Genomic DNA, 17,332 nt, shown 5'->3' with positions numbered 1-17,332 from the left:
CTTCTAATGAACTTCTAAAAACTAAGGCATGTCTCCTTAATTCTGGGGAAGAATGTGTCTTTAAATAAGCATGATACTTTTCTCAACAGTTCTACATCCCATGCAAATTCGGTAGAGTGTGATGGGTCAGAATAGCATCAGTCTGTGCAATTCATTGTTCTTTCTTGTACTATTTTCAAGCTTTAAAAAATACATTTAAAAAATCACCTCCAGCTTCAATTTAACAGATACAACTCCAGCATTAGAGATGCTAGTCAATACTTCCTGCCTCTTCTTGCTGATGTCCCTCCTGATGTTCATCAGGGAATGACGTTGTGATGGGCATTCCTTTCAGGAATAAACATTTCAAACAAGGAATAGAGTTGGTAATTACAGAATATGGAAAAATGGCAACTGCCAAGGTTTGCAAATGAGTTAGTGAAAACATAAACAATCATTGGTGGGGGAGGAAGACAAAAAAATTCATAAATGAAATCCAACATTAAAACAATTCATAAACTAAATTCAACATTAAAGCAATTCATAAACTAAATCCAACATTAAAACAATGTTTTTTGAGCATGTATTCTTGTGTGGGTTGAACAGCAGTTTCTAAGCTTGCAGTATTTACATGCAGCTATAGAAGGCACTGGGCAGAACTTCCCAGGTTATGACTACATTGAAAAAGTGGGCTTCCTCCATGTCAGGCAGCTCATTATCTGTTTTAAATCTTTCAACCTATCTTGCTTGAGGTATATATGGAAAAGTACAGAGGTGTCATAGCAACCAGGTGGATGTTGTTACAGTGACTATGCAGGATTTCTCACACCATCCTCTTCCTAAAAATGGGCATGTGTTGCTGAGAAAAAGTTACTGGTTGGTCTCTAGAAACGTAATCTGCATATTTACAAGTACATGTTCCACAGTAACTCCTGTGCAGTTGTTGAGGAATCTCCTTTGATGTCATACTGTATCACTTCCACTCCAAAGAGTCTAGCTCGATGTTCCTTCGAGTTTTGCTCTCATTTTGTAAATATTTGAAAATGGTCTCACAAATTATCTGTCCTGTCTGTCCCATTGAATGGAAGTATATGATACTGCATTTTCTTAGGTCGATTACCATCAGGCTCCAATGTATCTTCTGGTGAATAGGCATAAGAATAATTTCTTTTTCAAGCAGTTTCATTCCTTAAGTCCATCGTTTAACAGAACTGTATCCACCATGCTTTAGTTTGAGATAAAACAAAGTGCTGAACACATGAAGAGCTGGGTAGCCTTTTTTGTTATTTCTCTCCACCAGAAGAGTCATGTAAAAATTGATGACCTCATCATTGAGCCACTCACCATTCTCTAGTGTCAGGATATCTTCTCGAGTAATTTGCAATTTGAATGTGTTACTTAGGATTTCCTCCTGGGGTCCTGGATCTAGTGCGTTTTTAATTTCCTTTCTCATGTCCTCTGTAACATCAAGGACTTCATCTATTGTAGACGAATTTCTAAATGGTCTTATTAAATAAAAAGCATGGAGCCAAATATAGGGGTGAAAGCCTTAGAGAGATCAGGGAAATAAATAAATTAAAAAAACACCAGCCAACCTTATCTCACCAACTCTGAAGCTTCCAAATACCACAACTTTCTGTCTACCCATGCCTATATGCCTTGCTGTTCTGCCCTCTGATTTGCTCTCTCTGCCCAGCTATACCACTTCCTCTTTCTGCTTAGCTCTATCACTTTCTGTCTGTCTATACAGACCTTCAGACCTCCATGGTTAACTAGTGTTGGAATTTAAGGTGTGTGCCACCATACCTGGCTCTGTTTCCAGTGTGGCTTTGCACACGCAGAGATCCTGCCTGCCAAGTGATAGGATTAAAGGCATGTGCTAACATTGCATGACTTCTGTGTTGTGGCTGGCTTTTTTCTCTAATCTCTAGGCAAGCTTTATTTATTAAAGCACAAATAAAATATCACCACATTTCAGCACAAAATATCACCACAATACATTCTTCTGTCCTTTTCTTGTTCCACAACAGGCTTTTTCTCTGCTATAACTACTGGCATCTTGTTGGGGAGTGACCTACTGCTGTCACTATGCAGGAAGACTTGAGCCTCTGCTCCTAGCAAGTCAGGCTCCAAGTGGTGTCCCCTTCTTTCTTCAAGGTTTACTGCATCTTTCTTCTGTGTATCAGAAGATTTCTCTGTACATGTCTTCATTCTTTTGTCTGGTGAGAGACATTCTCTTGTGGCAACAACAGTAGATTGTTTAAGATCACACTGAATTGTTCTGGATCCATGACTGTAGTTGAAAAGTGACTGAGAGACTCTAGGTCTGTGGGCTAAAGACAGGTGCCCCAACTTTACAGAGAAACTTTAGATGACTGTCCAGGCTGCTAGCTGTCTCTGTCTACTCTTATAAGACTCTCAAAAGTTGCTTACATCTTTCTCCCATTTCTCAGGTAATATTATATCCTTCTGAGGTCTTTGATGTAGCTAAAGACTAGATAGTTATAATTTCCTTAGTTACAATAAAAGATAAGTTAGATATAAAACCTTAGACTCACAAATACAGAATAAATAGGATATCATCTTTAATTTTGCCAAATACAAGTAAACTAGATATTATAAATAGACTAAATATTGTAACTGTAATTCTTGCTTGATAATTGTTTTGGTATACTATGTAAAAGTTAAAACCTTCCTTTTTTAAAAAAAAAGTACTGTGGATATCACTCTATATAAATAAAATGCTGATTGACCAGTAGCCAGACAAAAAGTATAGGTGGGACAAACAAACAAAAAAATTCTAAAAACAAAAAGACTGAGTCAAAAAACGCTACCAGCAGCCACCATGAGTAAGATACTGATAAGCCACGAGCCATGTGACAAGGTATAGATTTATAAAAATCAGTTAATTTAAGATATAAAAACAAATAACAAAAAGCCTGCCACGGCCATACAGTTTATAAATAATATAAGTCTCTATGTGTTTACTTGGTTGGTTCTGAGCAGCTGCAGGACTGGCGAGTGAGAGAGATTTGTCTTAACTGTGGGAAAGACAGAACAACAACAACAACAAAAAAAAAAACCCAGCTACACCATGACTGTGCCTTTCCACACAGCCTTTGATCTTCAAGATACCCACAAGGGTTGTGTGAGCCCTGTGTGGGTCAGAGTTTATATGATCACTGGGTGGAAGGTGCTGCAGTAACCTTTGGTGGTCTTTGGCATATTCCTCCATGATTCATCAGGGCTGCTTGTGACCCTTGCCACCATCCCCAGACTTTCTCTCAATTACAGCCTGCTCCTGTGGTCCTTTGGCCCACTCTACGGGCTTTAGTTGTCTTAAACTTTCTTGCTGGAGTTCCCATAGCTGATCCTTGCCTGGTTGTTGACTTTGAAGCTCTAGGTTGTTCTGTTCCTGAGGTATCCTCTTCTGAGTCTTGCTGGGCTTTTCAAACTCCAAATTCATTCCACCCTCATCCTGGCATTTTGGTTTTTGACCTTGTCCCAAAGCTTCAGACTCTATCTCCCTCCCACCTTCATCCTGGTATTTTTGTTTTTGACCTTGTCTAGAAACTTCAGGCTTCATCTCCATTCCACACTGTTTAGGTTACCATATAGACTTCTTGACTTGCCTTTGCTGGGTGCTGGCTTGCCAGTATGGTATAGCCTTCCTATTTCCAAATGAATGCAAACATCTGCCTGACTCTGGCTGGGTATTCTTGGGCTATTGTCACCCTGATAGCAAAAGAATTACTTATTCCAGTAAATGTATAATCCACAAATTGGTTCAAGGTTGGAAACCTCTCAGGCCACAGGATGAAGAGCTCAGAATAGTTTTTCTTTATAAACAGTGTTGACTTTGGGCATCAGGGTCAGTCAGACTGTAAAGACATTTGAGCTGGTCCTCAGCTCTGACAAAAAAAATGCCTCCTCAAGATATGCTTACTAATTACAAAGAAAAAACAGAATTTTATAGTTATAAAACCCAGTAGGTACTGTTGTGTGACAAAACTTTTCATGGGGTAATAAAACACACATGTCTACTCTCCCCAGATAGAGAACCCAGGATAGATCAAAGTATAGATACCATCAAAGTTCAGCTTGGTGAACTAATAAGTTTTATTGGGGTTACTTACATTAATATGGGTGAGGGGTTATTTACAAGAGCAGAAATGACTCAAAGATAGGTGCATCATCATAACCCACCCTCAGTGTGAGTGACAGCTCACATGGGAACCTGGAAACATTGTACACCCTGGAGGTAACTCAACAGGCTGGAGAGTGTCCTTTTCAAGTGACTCAGTTGATCTAAACCTCTTTCAAGCAGCTGGCTGGTTTCTGCTTCTTCCAGGTAGCTGGTCTGAGGACGGCTCTTCTGAGAGTCTACCTTGCTGCTCAGCTTCCTTCCATCTGAGAGGGACTCTCAGCTTTTATTTCTTATTCTGGCAAGGAGGGGTCCAGTGAATCTTGTCAGTTTCAGGGACTTTCTGAGCTCTTTTGAGTTGTTTGTCTTCCCACTGAAGAAGCTTCCCATCAGGGTGGAATGTTTTAATCTTGGATGAAATTGTTGCACAACGGATACCAACACACCAAGTACATTGCCATAAGAGAGTAAATAAAATCTCAGCATTGTCAGTAGGAATCACCGAGAAAAAGATACTGTCTACCTTGGTGACAGTCCTGGCAAGAACACAAAACCTGAACTTATCCCTAGAAAACAGAAGGAAAAATTAAATTGGAGCTGGAGTTCAGATGTGTGGTTTTTCAGTGGATGCAGGGATCTGAATGCAGTTGCCATCATTATACAACAAATACTTTAACTACTGATTATCTCTGGCCCCTTGAGCAACTCTTTAAACTACTTTCAAAAGTACAGAGATTTTTTTCAACAGTGTGAGCAAAGAAGTAGAGACACATATTGTTTGTTGTTTACCATTGAAATGTAACCACTTAACAAACCATGTAAGTATATTTATACCAGTGTTTTACTGTAAGGAAAAATGTACTTTTTTTCTGTAAAAGTTTTGACTTTCTTACAATTGTTATTTCCCCAGGTGTCATTTTATTCTTTCCAGGCTTTTTTCTCTCCTTTCTAATTACACCTTGGAGATATTTGTTCACAAACAGAAAAAAAAAGTTCAAATTCCCACACTGATCTTTACATTGCTGAATAACCTAATGACTAGGCTCCCTTTGTAATGGTGAATATTATGTTCAGAGGATAAATTTACTGCACTAGGCTTGTAAAAAAGACAGGTGTTTTTAGCTTGTGTAAGCCATGAGGACTTTGCCTCTACCATGAATATACCCTGTCAGCTGGCCCAAGATGATGTACTTCCTGGTGCAATTGGGTGTAGTAAGCTTTCCAATTGAAACCATCAGCCCTCGGATAACAACACACAGACTTATTATTAATTATGAAAGCTTGGCCTTAGCTTAGGCTCTTTTCTAACTAGCTCTTATAACTTATTTAACCTGTTTCTATTAATCTATGTTCCATCTTGTGGCTTGATTACATTTCCTCTGTCCCCTATGCCCAACTTGTTCTGCCTCCTGTTGGCATTTCCTCAGCACCCAGATTCATCCCTTTTACTTCTTCTTTCTCTCTGCAGGAAATTCTGCCTATCCTTGCCTGCCTAGCTATTAGCCATTCAGATCTTTATTACACCAATCACAACAGTACATCTTCACACAGTGTACACATATCCCACAACATGTCCCCCTTTTTATTTAAATAAAAAGGAAAGATTTTAATTCTAACATAGTAAAACTATATACAATAAGAAAAATTATCAGATAAGAATTACATTCACAGTTTTCAGTCCATTTGCATTTGGCAAATTTGGAGAAAGTACTATAATATCTATCTTTGTGAGTCCAAAGTTTTATGCCAAACTTGCATTATCATCCTAAAAATATCTTTTTAGATCTTAAAATATTTTTAAGATAAACAACTTAAGGTTTTATGCTTCTCAAGTTTATAAACTTTACATCTCTTATGTAAATTTCTTTTCTGAATTTGTTAACAAGGAAAACTACAACTATAGCTATCTAGTTTTCAATCCCATATATCAGAAAAGGATATAATATTACCCGAGTAAACAGAAGTGCAGAGCAAACAACTTCCAAAACTATAGAAATGGAAAAGATAGCTGGCTTCCTGGACAGTCACTCAAGATTCCTCTACAATGTTGGGGCATTCATCTTCAGCCTAAAGGCCTAGAATATCTGACAGAGTTTTCTGTCTAGTTCCTTGACTTATGTTTCCTTGGCTGGCTGTTCTGCTAGCACCTTTATAAGGGTGTTCAACTTCATGGAAAGCACATCCATCATATTTTATTCCTGATTTACAAACAGATCTTCTGGATATTTTTCCACCCATTATAGATTTTACTAGGTCAACAATCTTCTCTTGTAATCCTACTTAGAGAGCCCTTGTTTATGAGGGTTTTTAATTTTTTTTATTATTAAGAAATTTTCTATTCATTTTACATACCAACCACAGATCCCCCTCTCCTCCCTCATCCTGGACCCCCAAGCCTTCCCCCATACCCTACCCCCATTCCGATCTCCTCCAAGGCAAGGCCTTCCATGGGGACTCAGCAGAGCCTGGTATATTCAGATGAGGCTGGTCCAAGCCCTTCCCCCATGCACCAAGCACCAAGGCTGTGCAAGGTTTCCCACCATAGGCACTAGGCTCCAAAAAGTCTACTCATACACCAGGGACAGATCCTAATCCCACTGCCTGGGAGCCTGTGGGATGACTCATCACTAACAGGCTTGAGAGCCAACTGGCCCAAACCAGTAAAAAAAAAGATACTTTCTGAGAGCCAACCTGGGTCTGCCTAAGGGCCTTAGCAACAGCAGCTGAGACATAATCTTGAGATGACCTGAACCAATGAGAGGCAGCCATGTCACACCATCAGATGCATATTCATCAGACCTTCTCCCAAGGTGGGGTGGAGGATATATAAGGCTTGCCTCTTCCTCAATAAATGGAGCTTGTTGTTTCAACATTCTTCCAGAGTCTGTGTCATTGACTCTGCACCTACTTGGCCCCCTCTCCAAAGGAACCAACAGCACAGGACCTTGCTATAGGGGGCCCCTAAACAGTTCAAGCTAAACAACTGTCTCACCTATCCAGAGGGCCTAGTCCAGTACCATGGGGGCTGCATAGCTATTGGTCCACAGTTCATGCTTTTCCACTAGTTTGTCTGGCTGTCTCTGTATGTTTTTCCATCATGATCTTGATGTCCCTTGACCATAGAATCCCTCCTCTCTCTTATCAATTGGGCTCCTGAAGCTTGGCTTGGTGCCCACCTATGGATCTCTGCATCTGCATCAGTTACTGGATGAAGGCTCTATGATGACAGTTAGGGTATTCACTAATCTGATTACCAGAGTAGGACAGATCATGTACCTTCTTGACTATTGATAGTAGTCTAAAGTGGGGTCATCCTTATGGAGTCCTGTGAAGTTCCCTAGCACCATGTTTCTCCCTATTCCCATGATGTCTTTATTTATCATGGTATCTCTGTCATTGTTCTACCTTTCTATCCCTATTCCAGCTTGAACCTCCCATTCCCTTATGTCCTCATCCCCCATCCCTTGCCCTCTATTACCCCACCTCACCCCCAGTTTGCTCATGTATATCTCATCTATTTCTCCTTTGTTGGATAATCTGTGTGTCTTTCTTAGGGTCCTTCTTATTAGCTAGCTTCCCTGGAACTGTGGGTTGTAGTCCAGTTATCTTTTTCTTTATGTCTTTATGTCTAGTATCCAATTATGAGTGAGTAGATACCATGTTTGTCCTTCTGAGTCTGGGTTACCTCAGGCTGATATTTTCTAGTTCCATCCATTTGTCTCCAAATTCATGATATTATTGTTTTTTACTGCTGAGTAGTACTCCATTGTGAATATGTACCACATTTTCTTTATCCATTCTTTGGTTGAGAGGCATCTAAGCTGTTTCCAGGTTCTGGCTATTGTGAATAATGCTGCTATGAATGTAGTTGAGCATGTGTCCTTGTGATATGATTGAGCATTCCTTGGGTGTATGACCAAGAGTGGAATTGCTGTGTCTTGAAGTAGATTGATTCCCAATTTTCTGAGAAACCTCCATACTGATTTCCAAAGTGGCTGTACAAATTTGCACTCACACTGACAGTGGATGAGTGTTCCCCTTGCTCCACATCCTCTCCTACATAAGCTGTCATCAGTTTTTTTTTTTTTATCATAGCCATTCTGACAGGTGTAAGATGGTAACTCAGAGTTGTTTTGATTTGCATTTACCTGATTACTAAGGATAGAAAGTGTTATTTGTAAACAAGAATCTTCAGAGTCATATGAAACTCCAGAGAAAACAGGGTTTAATTCTGCTTCCACTGTATAGAACATGAAACATTAGGTCTTAGGACCAGAGATACAATGCAAGCAGCAAGTGCCAAATAACTAGAATAAACCTGAGACTTGACATGGGGACATTACACTTGTATGGTTTCCTTCCAATCCATTCATGGATGATTATAAGTTTTGTATGTTTTATAAAAGTATATAATTTCAACTAATGTTTTTTACATCCCTTTTGATATATTTTCTGCTATCTCAGATGTCCCTAGAGACACTGTAGGGTTTCATGGTATAGAATTAAGGAAAAAATAATGAAGTGAGACAGTTTTAAGTCAGAGAAGCATAGAGCATAAGTTAGCATTGTGAAACTTTACTTGTTTCTAAAAGTGCACCCAGAAGCCAGTTAGCAGCCTAGGATCACCACCTATATCAAGCAGCATGCACATGGCACTATGAACAATGAAATAAATTTGTTCTTCTCTTAATGACCACAAAACATAGAACATGTCTTTTGGATAAGATGGAACATGTGCACTCATGAATTTAGAGCAGCTGTGCTTGCTTGTACAATGTCAAGTCAATCAACATTGCAGCATAGATGGAGAAAAAATACATAAGCCCCAAGCCTAGCTGAGGAGTTATTGAGAGTTGATGACTACTAAGAGGAAAAGAGTTGGTTTTATGTAGAAATGTGATCCCTGGTAGATCAGCCATGCTCTGGTCGACCGTCACACATACATGCATTGGGTAGCACCAATTAGACTCAGTGGGCTATAAAATAAGAAAAAGAAGACTTGTGTTGGGAGAGAATCCAGAGGAGTGAGGTAAATATAATCAAAATATGTTATGGGATAATCTTTTTATACATTGTGAAGATCTATCACTCTGATTAGTTTAATAAAAGTCTGAATGTCCAAGAGCTAGGTAGTATTTCTGGGAAGAGAGGATGCTGGGAAGAAGGAGGCAGAGATACCAGTAAATGCTGAGCAAACAGGATGGGCAGTACCAAGATGAGGTATTAAAGCCATAAAGCAGAGAGTAAATTAATAGAAATGGGCTAATTTAAGTTATAAAAGCTACTTAGAAACAAGTGTAAGCTAAGGCCAAGCTTTCATTAATATGTCTTCATTGTTGTTGTTGGGTTCGTTTGTTTTTTACTTTTTGGCTCTTTGGGAACCAGAAAACCAGCTCCCAAATAAATACACACTCGGAATCTTTTTCTTTCTTATGAATGCCTTGTCTTAGCTTGGGTTATTTCTAGCCAGCTTTTCTTAACTTAGATTATTCCATCTAACTTTTGCCTCTAGGCATTTATCTTTATTCTATATGCCTTTCTTTAATTCTTATTCCATGGCTTGCTGTGTAGACCCTCAAGTTCTCTTCCTTCTCTGGCTCCTAGATCTCTCTGTCCTCAGATTTCACCTCCTATTTATTCTTTCTGCCTGCTGGCCCTGCCTATCCATTCTCCTGTCTTGCTATTGGCTGTTCAGCTATTTATTAGAACAATTAGGCATTTTAGACAGGCTAAGTAACACTGCTTCACAGAGTTAAACAAATGAAACATAAAAGCATGTGACACATCTTTGCATCATCAAACAAATGTTCACAGCAGAAACAAATGTAACACATCTTAAAATCATGCTGTACAACCCTCCTTGTCATTTTTTGTGAGTTGGTGGCCTAAAGTAAGGCCCTACTACAAATGTCATCCAGCATAGGAGCATGTATTTCCACATGAGATCTGAAAAAGCTTTAAAAAGATTCCAAACACATAAAATGGAGCCAAAAATGGCTTCCTAGTACCACAGTCTCTCATACTGGCCAGATACAGAGACACATCTCCCTGCCTCTGCCTGAGCAACCAGTATGTGATGAGCTAAGCTGTGAAGTAGATTTAAGGTTTGGCTCACGCAGTCACAGAAAGCTACAGGCACATCATAAAACGAGGTACAGACAGGAAAAGAAAAAAAAATATATATATATATATATACATACATATATACATATACATATATACCTGTAGATGAAATTCTAAATGGTCATATTAAAGAAGAAACAGAAAGCCAAATACAGAGTGAAAAGCCCAAGAGATCAGAGCACTAGCGAATAGCCTTTAGCTTACTACTCGCTGCCGTCCTTCCCCAGAGAGACCTTCTTCCTGTGTGACTGTCTTTTTATTGCCTTTCTGTTCTACCTTCTCATTGGCTCTAAACCCAACCACATGATTTCCTCATCACTGCCTGTCTATACAGACCTCCAGGTCTCTATGGTTCATACTGAGATTAAAGGTTCAGGTCACCGCTTGGCTGTGTCCTTTAACACACAGAGGCTCTGCCTGCCATGTGATCAGATTAAGGGCGTGTGCCACCACCATCGGACTTCTGCTAAATGCCTTGCTTTTAGCTCTGATCCCCAGGCAACTTTATTTATTAACATAAAAATAAAATCACATTTCAGCACAAATAAAATATTACCATATATACAGTCATAAAATAGTTTAAAAATAATACAGTCAAGTCTTTAAAGAAAGAATAAAGGATTATTAAAAACAATAAGCCACTTAAGGATGAAAAATGTTACAATACAGGGAGCTTGGACCTTAACTGGTGCTTTGTTAATTTTGAATTTTTTTTAATTATTTTATTTTCTGGAGCTGAGGACTGAACCCAGGGCCTTGTGCTAAATCCCCAACCCCTAATTTTGAATTGTTTTTAATGCTAGTAAACAGAGAATAAGAGCTACTGGGAGACATTTTATTCTGGAAGGGACTGCTGAATTAAACCAGCCTATACACTTTAGGGACATCTTGGCTTCAGAATGGAAGTTCAGAATGAAAACATGTGTTGCACTGTGGAAGAGGTTATGCTTTTGTTAGCACAAGAATTGAAAAGGTGTGGATTCCTTTAAAGGTAATAGATATCAGATTTGACCAGGGGTGACCCATTGAGGATCTTGGCTACAGACATAAGATAGAAAGCCAAGAAAGACTACAGGATAGGTGTCATGTAAGCAGATACCTCTGCTTGGGAACAACTCAGAGACAAGATGAGACATGATAAATCTTGCTGACTACAGTCCTCATGACTTACTATTACGTGCCATCCTTTCATATGACATGGATAGAAATTTATATTATAGTTTGGTTATATGGTCCAAATGGACTTATAAATTTCACAGATGCCTTTTACCTGCTCAAACATAGAACAAAACAACATCCTTCACTGTCTTGTGCACACTACACATTCTATACTTATGTTAATGCAGATATTTATGCTACCTTTGAAAGTTTGTATGCTTTCAGAGCAAGGGGACCAAACAGCAAGGAAAACTGTTGGTCCAGGTGATCCAGTCTCTTGGAGTGCCTCTTTTGCAGTTTCCTCAGAGTTCTTCATCCAGAGCAGCTTCAAGGTTGCTGGCCAAGATGGTCCAGGCTCATAGACTGCTCCAGCCAGAACTATAGATAAGCCTGGTACTTTCCCATTGCACAGAGATGGGACAGAAAAAGTTATGGCTAATTTTTCCAGGACTTTTTCCATTGTCCCAATTTTCTCTGGGTCTCTCAAAGATGTCATCACCTCCAGACAGCAGTAAGCAATCTAGATAACATGACACCCACATTCTCAAGAGTAGGGTGGGTAGTTTTGGGTTATTAGATGGGTTATCGATGTTTGTCATCACTTAAGGTAGTTGATTACAAATTGTTACTGGTAATGGTCAAGGAGAAAGGTAGACAAAGGAGATTATACAAGTGATGGGATAAAAGGATGGATTTTTGACTCTACTTTTATTACTAGTCTTAAATATTTTGCATTGGTGTGGATTTTTATATATTATTCAAATTTAAGGTTATTTTTGTTATACTGTATACATGTTTCTACTCTTCTTTAAGGTATTATACTTATGCAGCTCATTTTAAAAGGTTATGTGAAGTTTTAGTCTTTGAAATATAGGTTAATAGTCACCCATAACAACAAAATTTATAGTCATGTTAGGTATGTTTTCAAGGGCATACAATGATATATTTTAGATAGACAGGTGATCTTCAAACACTTCAAAGATCTACAGAATATGACATTTAAAATATTTGAATAGGACTTTTTATGACATGAGACAGGTCTGCTTCTGGCAGTACCAATTTACTTAAAAAAATGATAGGCATCAAAGAACCTCCATATAGAGTTTGATTTCATTGTGGCAAAGCTAGCCATTTGGGCAAGACATTGCACTTGTCTCAACTCCTGACAGTATACTGTACAAATGGGACAACAGGACACAAAGGAATAAGACTGGCAAACTTTACCAGGACAAGGTGGGACAGTCCTTCAAAATTCTTGCTTCACAGAAAATTTTGTCAGATATTCTAGGCCTGTAGGCCAAAGATGGATGCTCAAATATTACAGAGGAACATTGAGGAGATTGTCCATGCAGCCAGATGTCTCTGCCATTTCTATAGTTTTGAAAGTTGCTTTCTCTGCATTTCCTGCTTACTCAAGTAATATTTTATCTTTCTTGGGTCTCTGATGGGGATTGAAGACTAGATAGTTATAGTTTTACAATTTTCCTTATTACCAAATGCAGAAAGGAAACTTACATAAGAGATGCAAAGTTTATAAGGTTGAGAAACATAAAGACTTAAGTTGTTTATCTAAAAAGATGTTTTGAGTCCTAAAAAGATATTTTAAGAATGGTAATATGTTATGACAAAAAAATGGTTTACATATAAAACTTAGGACAAAGACAGGATAGATAATAGAGTATTTTCTCTAAATTTGCCAAATGCAAATGGACTTTGTAAATGTCTTACTTGATAATTGTTTTTATTGTATATATTATACTGTGTTAGAGTTAAAACCTTTCTTTTTCATTTAGACAAAAAGGGAGAAATATTGTGGAATAATCTTTTTGTACACTGTGAAGATGTGTCACTCTGATTGGTTTCATAAAAAGCTGAATGGCCAATAGCTAGGCAGGATTTCCAGGAAAAGAGGATGCTGAGAAGAATAAGGTGGAGATGCCAGGATGCAGAGCAAGCAGGATGGGCAGTATGGAGATAAGGTAATAAAGACATAAGGCAGAAAGTAAATTAATAGAAATTGGTTAATTTAAGTTATAAGAATTAGTTAGAAGCAAGCATAAGCTAAGCCCAAGCTTTCAAAATTAATATGTCATTTTTTTTGTGTGTGAGATGGAGGCCCCCCCAAAAAAGCCCAACTAGAAAAATACATTATATACATGTATGGAATTATAAAAGAATAAATTTTAAAATATTTTATTTTTAAAAGCAAGATAGTTCAAATATAAAAAAATAAAATTGGGTCCATGTATTATTGAGAGTCATTCCTAAACTAAGTGAACTCAAATTTCAAAAGCATTAATAAGAGCTCAATAAAAGCACAGATTTTCAGGTTTTGGGGATCCACAAGATGTAAAGTATAGGGGAGCCAAACAAATGACAGTGCAAATTATTTACTGCTTACACCTGTTATCAGCCTGGTCCTGAAGGAGTGAAAGAGATTGAAGCAGTCAACAAGAACTTAGAAAGTTAGAATGTAGATAAGTGTCCTTGAGAGGAATTGTGTACTATAACGAAAGCAGATCCCAATAAACACAATTGGATGGAGTTGGTGGTGCATGTCATGAAACCTTTCTACCCTTCCCTCTTTCCATTGGCTTCTTTTAGTTTTCCTAACTCTATTACAACATATGTGAAATATCCCAATGATAACAGAAAATAGCAGGCAAGGATTAAGGCAGAAATCTTGTAAAACAGGGTCTGAACAAGCAGAAAAGATATCTGGCTATATCTAATATAAATATGCGTATGGATTTGTATATAGATGCATGGGTATTTATATCTTGTATATACATTTGTTTGTATGGCACAGACACATCTAAAGATGAAATAATATCTTTCTGTTTTGTGACTCTCTCTCTCTTTCCTTGTGTGTGTGTGTGTGTGTGTGTGTGCTTGTGTGTGTGTGTGTGTGTGTGTGTGTGTGTGTGTGTTGTGTGTGTGTGTGTTGTGTGTGTGTGTGTGTATGTGTGTGTGTTCCTATGGGGAGAGGAAAGTGTATTTGGGTATGTATTAATGTGGAGGGCAAGAGGTTGATAGTGGCTGCCCTCAATCACTTACTCACCTTGTGTTTGGAAACAGCATGTCTCACTGAACCTGGGGCTCAACAATAAGCTAGATGGGCTGTCCAATAACTCCAGAGATGTTCCTGCTTTGACCTACCCAATGCTGCTAGGACCAGATTTTATGTTGGTAATGGGAATCTATCTCAGGCCCTCATGCTTATATGATAAGCACTTTCATTATTAAGCCATTTCCCCAGCCCATAACTGATTTTAATAATTCAATAATATGTAATAAATTAGAAATTTGTTTTTGTACTAAAACTTTTCTTTTAATATAGTGGAAATTTTAAAACAAATCTATTTATTTATTTGATATCATAGCCACAGTTTCTCCTTCTTCCTCTCCTTCCATTCACTCCTCGTCTCTTTTCCCACTTTTGTTTCTGTTCAGGATAGGGCAGGTCTCCCATGAGTATCAACAAAACCTAGCATATCAAGTTTCAGTAAGACTAAGCACCTCCCCATGTATTAAGCCTGGGCAAGGTGACCCAGTATGTTAAGTAGGGTCCCAATGGCTTGTAAAAGAGTCAGAGACAGCCCTTATTCCCACTTAATGCAGTGGATTTTTTATATAATTTTACAGATACACATGGATATTTCTGTAGTTGGAAGTTTTTCTCTGCCTCACCTGGTCTGCATCCGCTCAGATCCAAGTAAATGTACAGAGGCTTATATTAATAAACACTGCTTGGCCATTAGCTCAGGCTTACAACTGACTAGCTCTTACACTTAAACTCAGCCTATTTCTGTTCATCTATATGTCGTCATGTATTCTGTGGCTTTACCTGTGTGTCATTACATGCTGCACCCTGGACGGCAGGCTGGCATCTCCTCACTCAGCCTTCCTATTCCAAGAATTCTCCTTGTCTACTTATCCTACCTATACTTCCTGCCTGACTGCATTTTAATAAAATGCCAACCATTGTACAAAAGTATTATCCCACAGCATTTCTCCCTATACAAATAGACTAGATATTATAGCTATAATTCTTGCTTGATAACTGTTTTATTATATGTAATTCTTGTTTTGATAGGAGATAAGGTAGATATGAAACCTCGGACTCGCAAATGTAGAATAGATAGGATATCTTCTTTGATTTTGCCAAATACAAATAGACTAGATAGTATAACTATAACTTTTGCTTGATAACTGTTTTGTTATATGTAATTTTACTATGTTGAAGTTAAAACCTTCCTTTTAAATAGAAAGAAAAGAAGAAATGATGGATGATGTTGCTCTGTATGCTGTGAATGTGTTGCTCTGATTGGTTGATAAACAAAATGCTGATTGGCCATTAGCCAGGCAGGAAGTATAGCAGATAGGCAGACAAGAATTCTGGAAAGAGGAAGGCTGATTCAGGAGTTGCCAGCCAGACACAGAGGAAGCAAGATGTGAAGGCAGAACTGAGAAAAGGTACCAAGCAATGTGGCTAAACATAAATAAGAATTATGGGTTAATTTAAATGTAAGAGTTAGTCAGTAATAAGCTTGAGCTAATGGTCATACAGCTAGTAAATTATATAAGCTTCTATGTGTTTACTTGGGTCCAAGTGGCTATGGGACCAGTGGGTGAGAGATTTGTCCTGACCACCAGCCAGGACACAGGAAAACTTTCAGCTACATGTTTCCATATTTTTTAGATTATTTCAAATGTTTCAGTACTGTATAATAAACATTTTGTTTTTAATTTTGTGTCTATGTGCAGATATGTGTAAGATTCGTGCAGGTAGCTACAGAGGTGAGAAGTGTTGAATCCCCCTAAAGCTTGCATTAACAGTGACTGTGGATGGCATAATGTAGGTATGGAGAGTGGAACTCAGGCCCTCTGAAAGAGCAGTCCATTCTCTTTACTGCTGGGCCATCTCTCAAACACCTGTGGGTATTTAAACGAAGAAAATGTGTCAGGACAGCAGAAGTATGAACTTCAAGTTCTCACCCAAGAGTGCTTTCCAAAAAGACAGTGCCAGTTGATACAGCCCATTTACATAACAATGCTTATTTCACTCACATTCTCACCATGTACCACTGGAAAAATATCTTGAAAGACCATCTATGAGTCTACTTCCCCACAATTTCTTATCCCTGAATTTTGGTAATCTGAAACTCTGTTCTTGGCAAAGCCCAATGACCTCCCAACTTTGAATGTCAATGGCTATTTATCATTCTTATCATTGACTGTACAGAATTTGATCTTAGCGACCTTGGGCTCTCTTTTGAAAAGTGTGTTTTCTTTGGTCCTGTGATACACTCGGTACTCAACTGAATCCTGCTCTCTGATTCCACTCTTTCTCTGTCTTCCTTTCTAGTTCATCCTCCTCTTGATGTCTTTCTCACCCGGCCTTCCAGTCAGACTCAGAATGCTTTAATTGTGTGCTGCTGGCAGAATCTGGTCAGCCTGCTGTGCCTCTTACCCTTTCCGGGCTTTTCCAGGCTCTTGCACTCTCTTCATTGAGTCGTTATTTTCACTGAAATCAGCTGTCTCCCAACTAGTCCCTCTGTTTCTTCCTTAAGCAATGTATGCTGGGGGAGTCTTTTCATCTATAGCATGTCTTCCTGTTTTGTAGCAGATGAAATCCAAGCTGGCGTTTGATGGGCACCCTTCTTCCACGACCCTGGAACACACAGTCTACATTTTATTTTATTTTCTAACTGTGTATAATTCATTTCCTAATCCTGATGATGCAAAACTATACCTTTTACTAAGTTATGACTCAACATACCTCTTGCAGGAATTTCTCTAATCACCCCCATTAAACATGACCTCTGTCTTCTAGGTCCTATAATTCAGACTTGTTATTTTTGATATTGTAGCCAGCACAGGAAGCTATAACCTCTACTAGATTACAAAATGATTAAAAACAGAATC

At 38.4% G+C, this 17,332-nt stretch overlaps 1 pseudogene; it reads right to left on the bottom strand.

Moving 5' to 3' along the window:
• Positions 1-712: 712 nt before the first annotated feature.
• LOC128110609 (sentrin-specific protease 2-like) lies at positions 713-16,915 on the bottom strand (annotated as a pseudogene).
• Positions 16,916-17,332: the final 417 nt, after the last annotated feature.

The sequence above is a fragment of the Peromyscus californicus genome, unplaced genomic scaffold, assembly GCF_007827085.1.
Source record: "Peromyscus californicus insignis strain IS unplaced genomic scaffold, ASM782708v3 Scaffold_15__1_contigs__length_86483966, whole genome shotgun sequence".
In the NCBI taxonomy this organism is placed as follows: Eukaryota; Metazoa; Chordata; class Mammalia; order Rodentia; family Cricetidae; genus Peromyscus; species Peromyscus californicus.
This window is presented reverse-complemented; position numbering and strand designations above follow the sequence as displayed.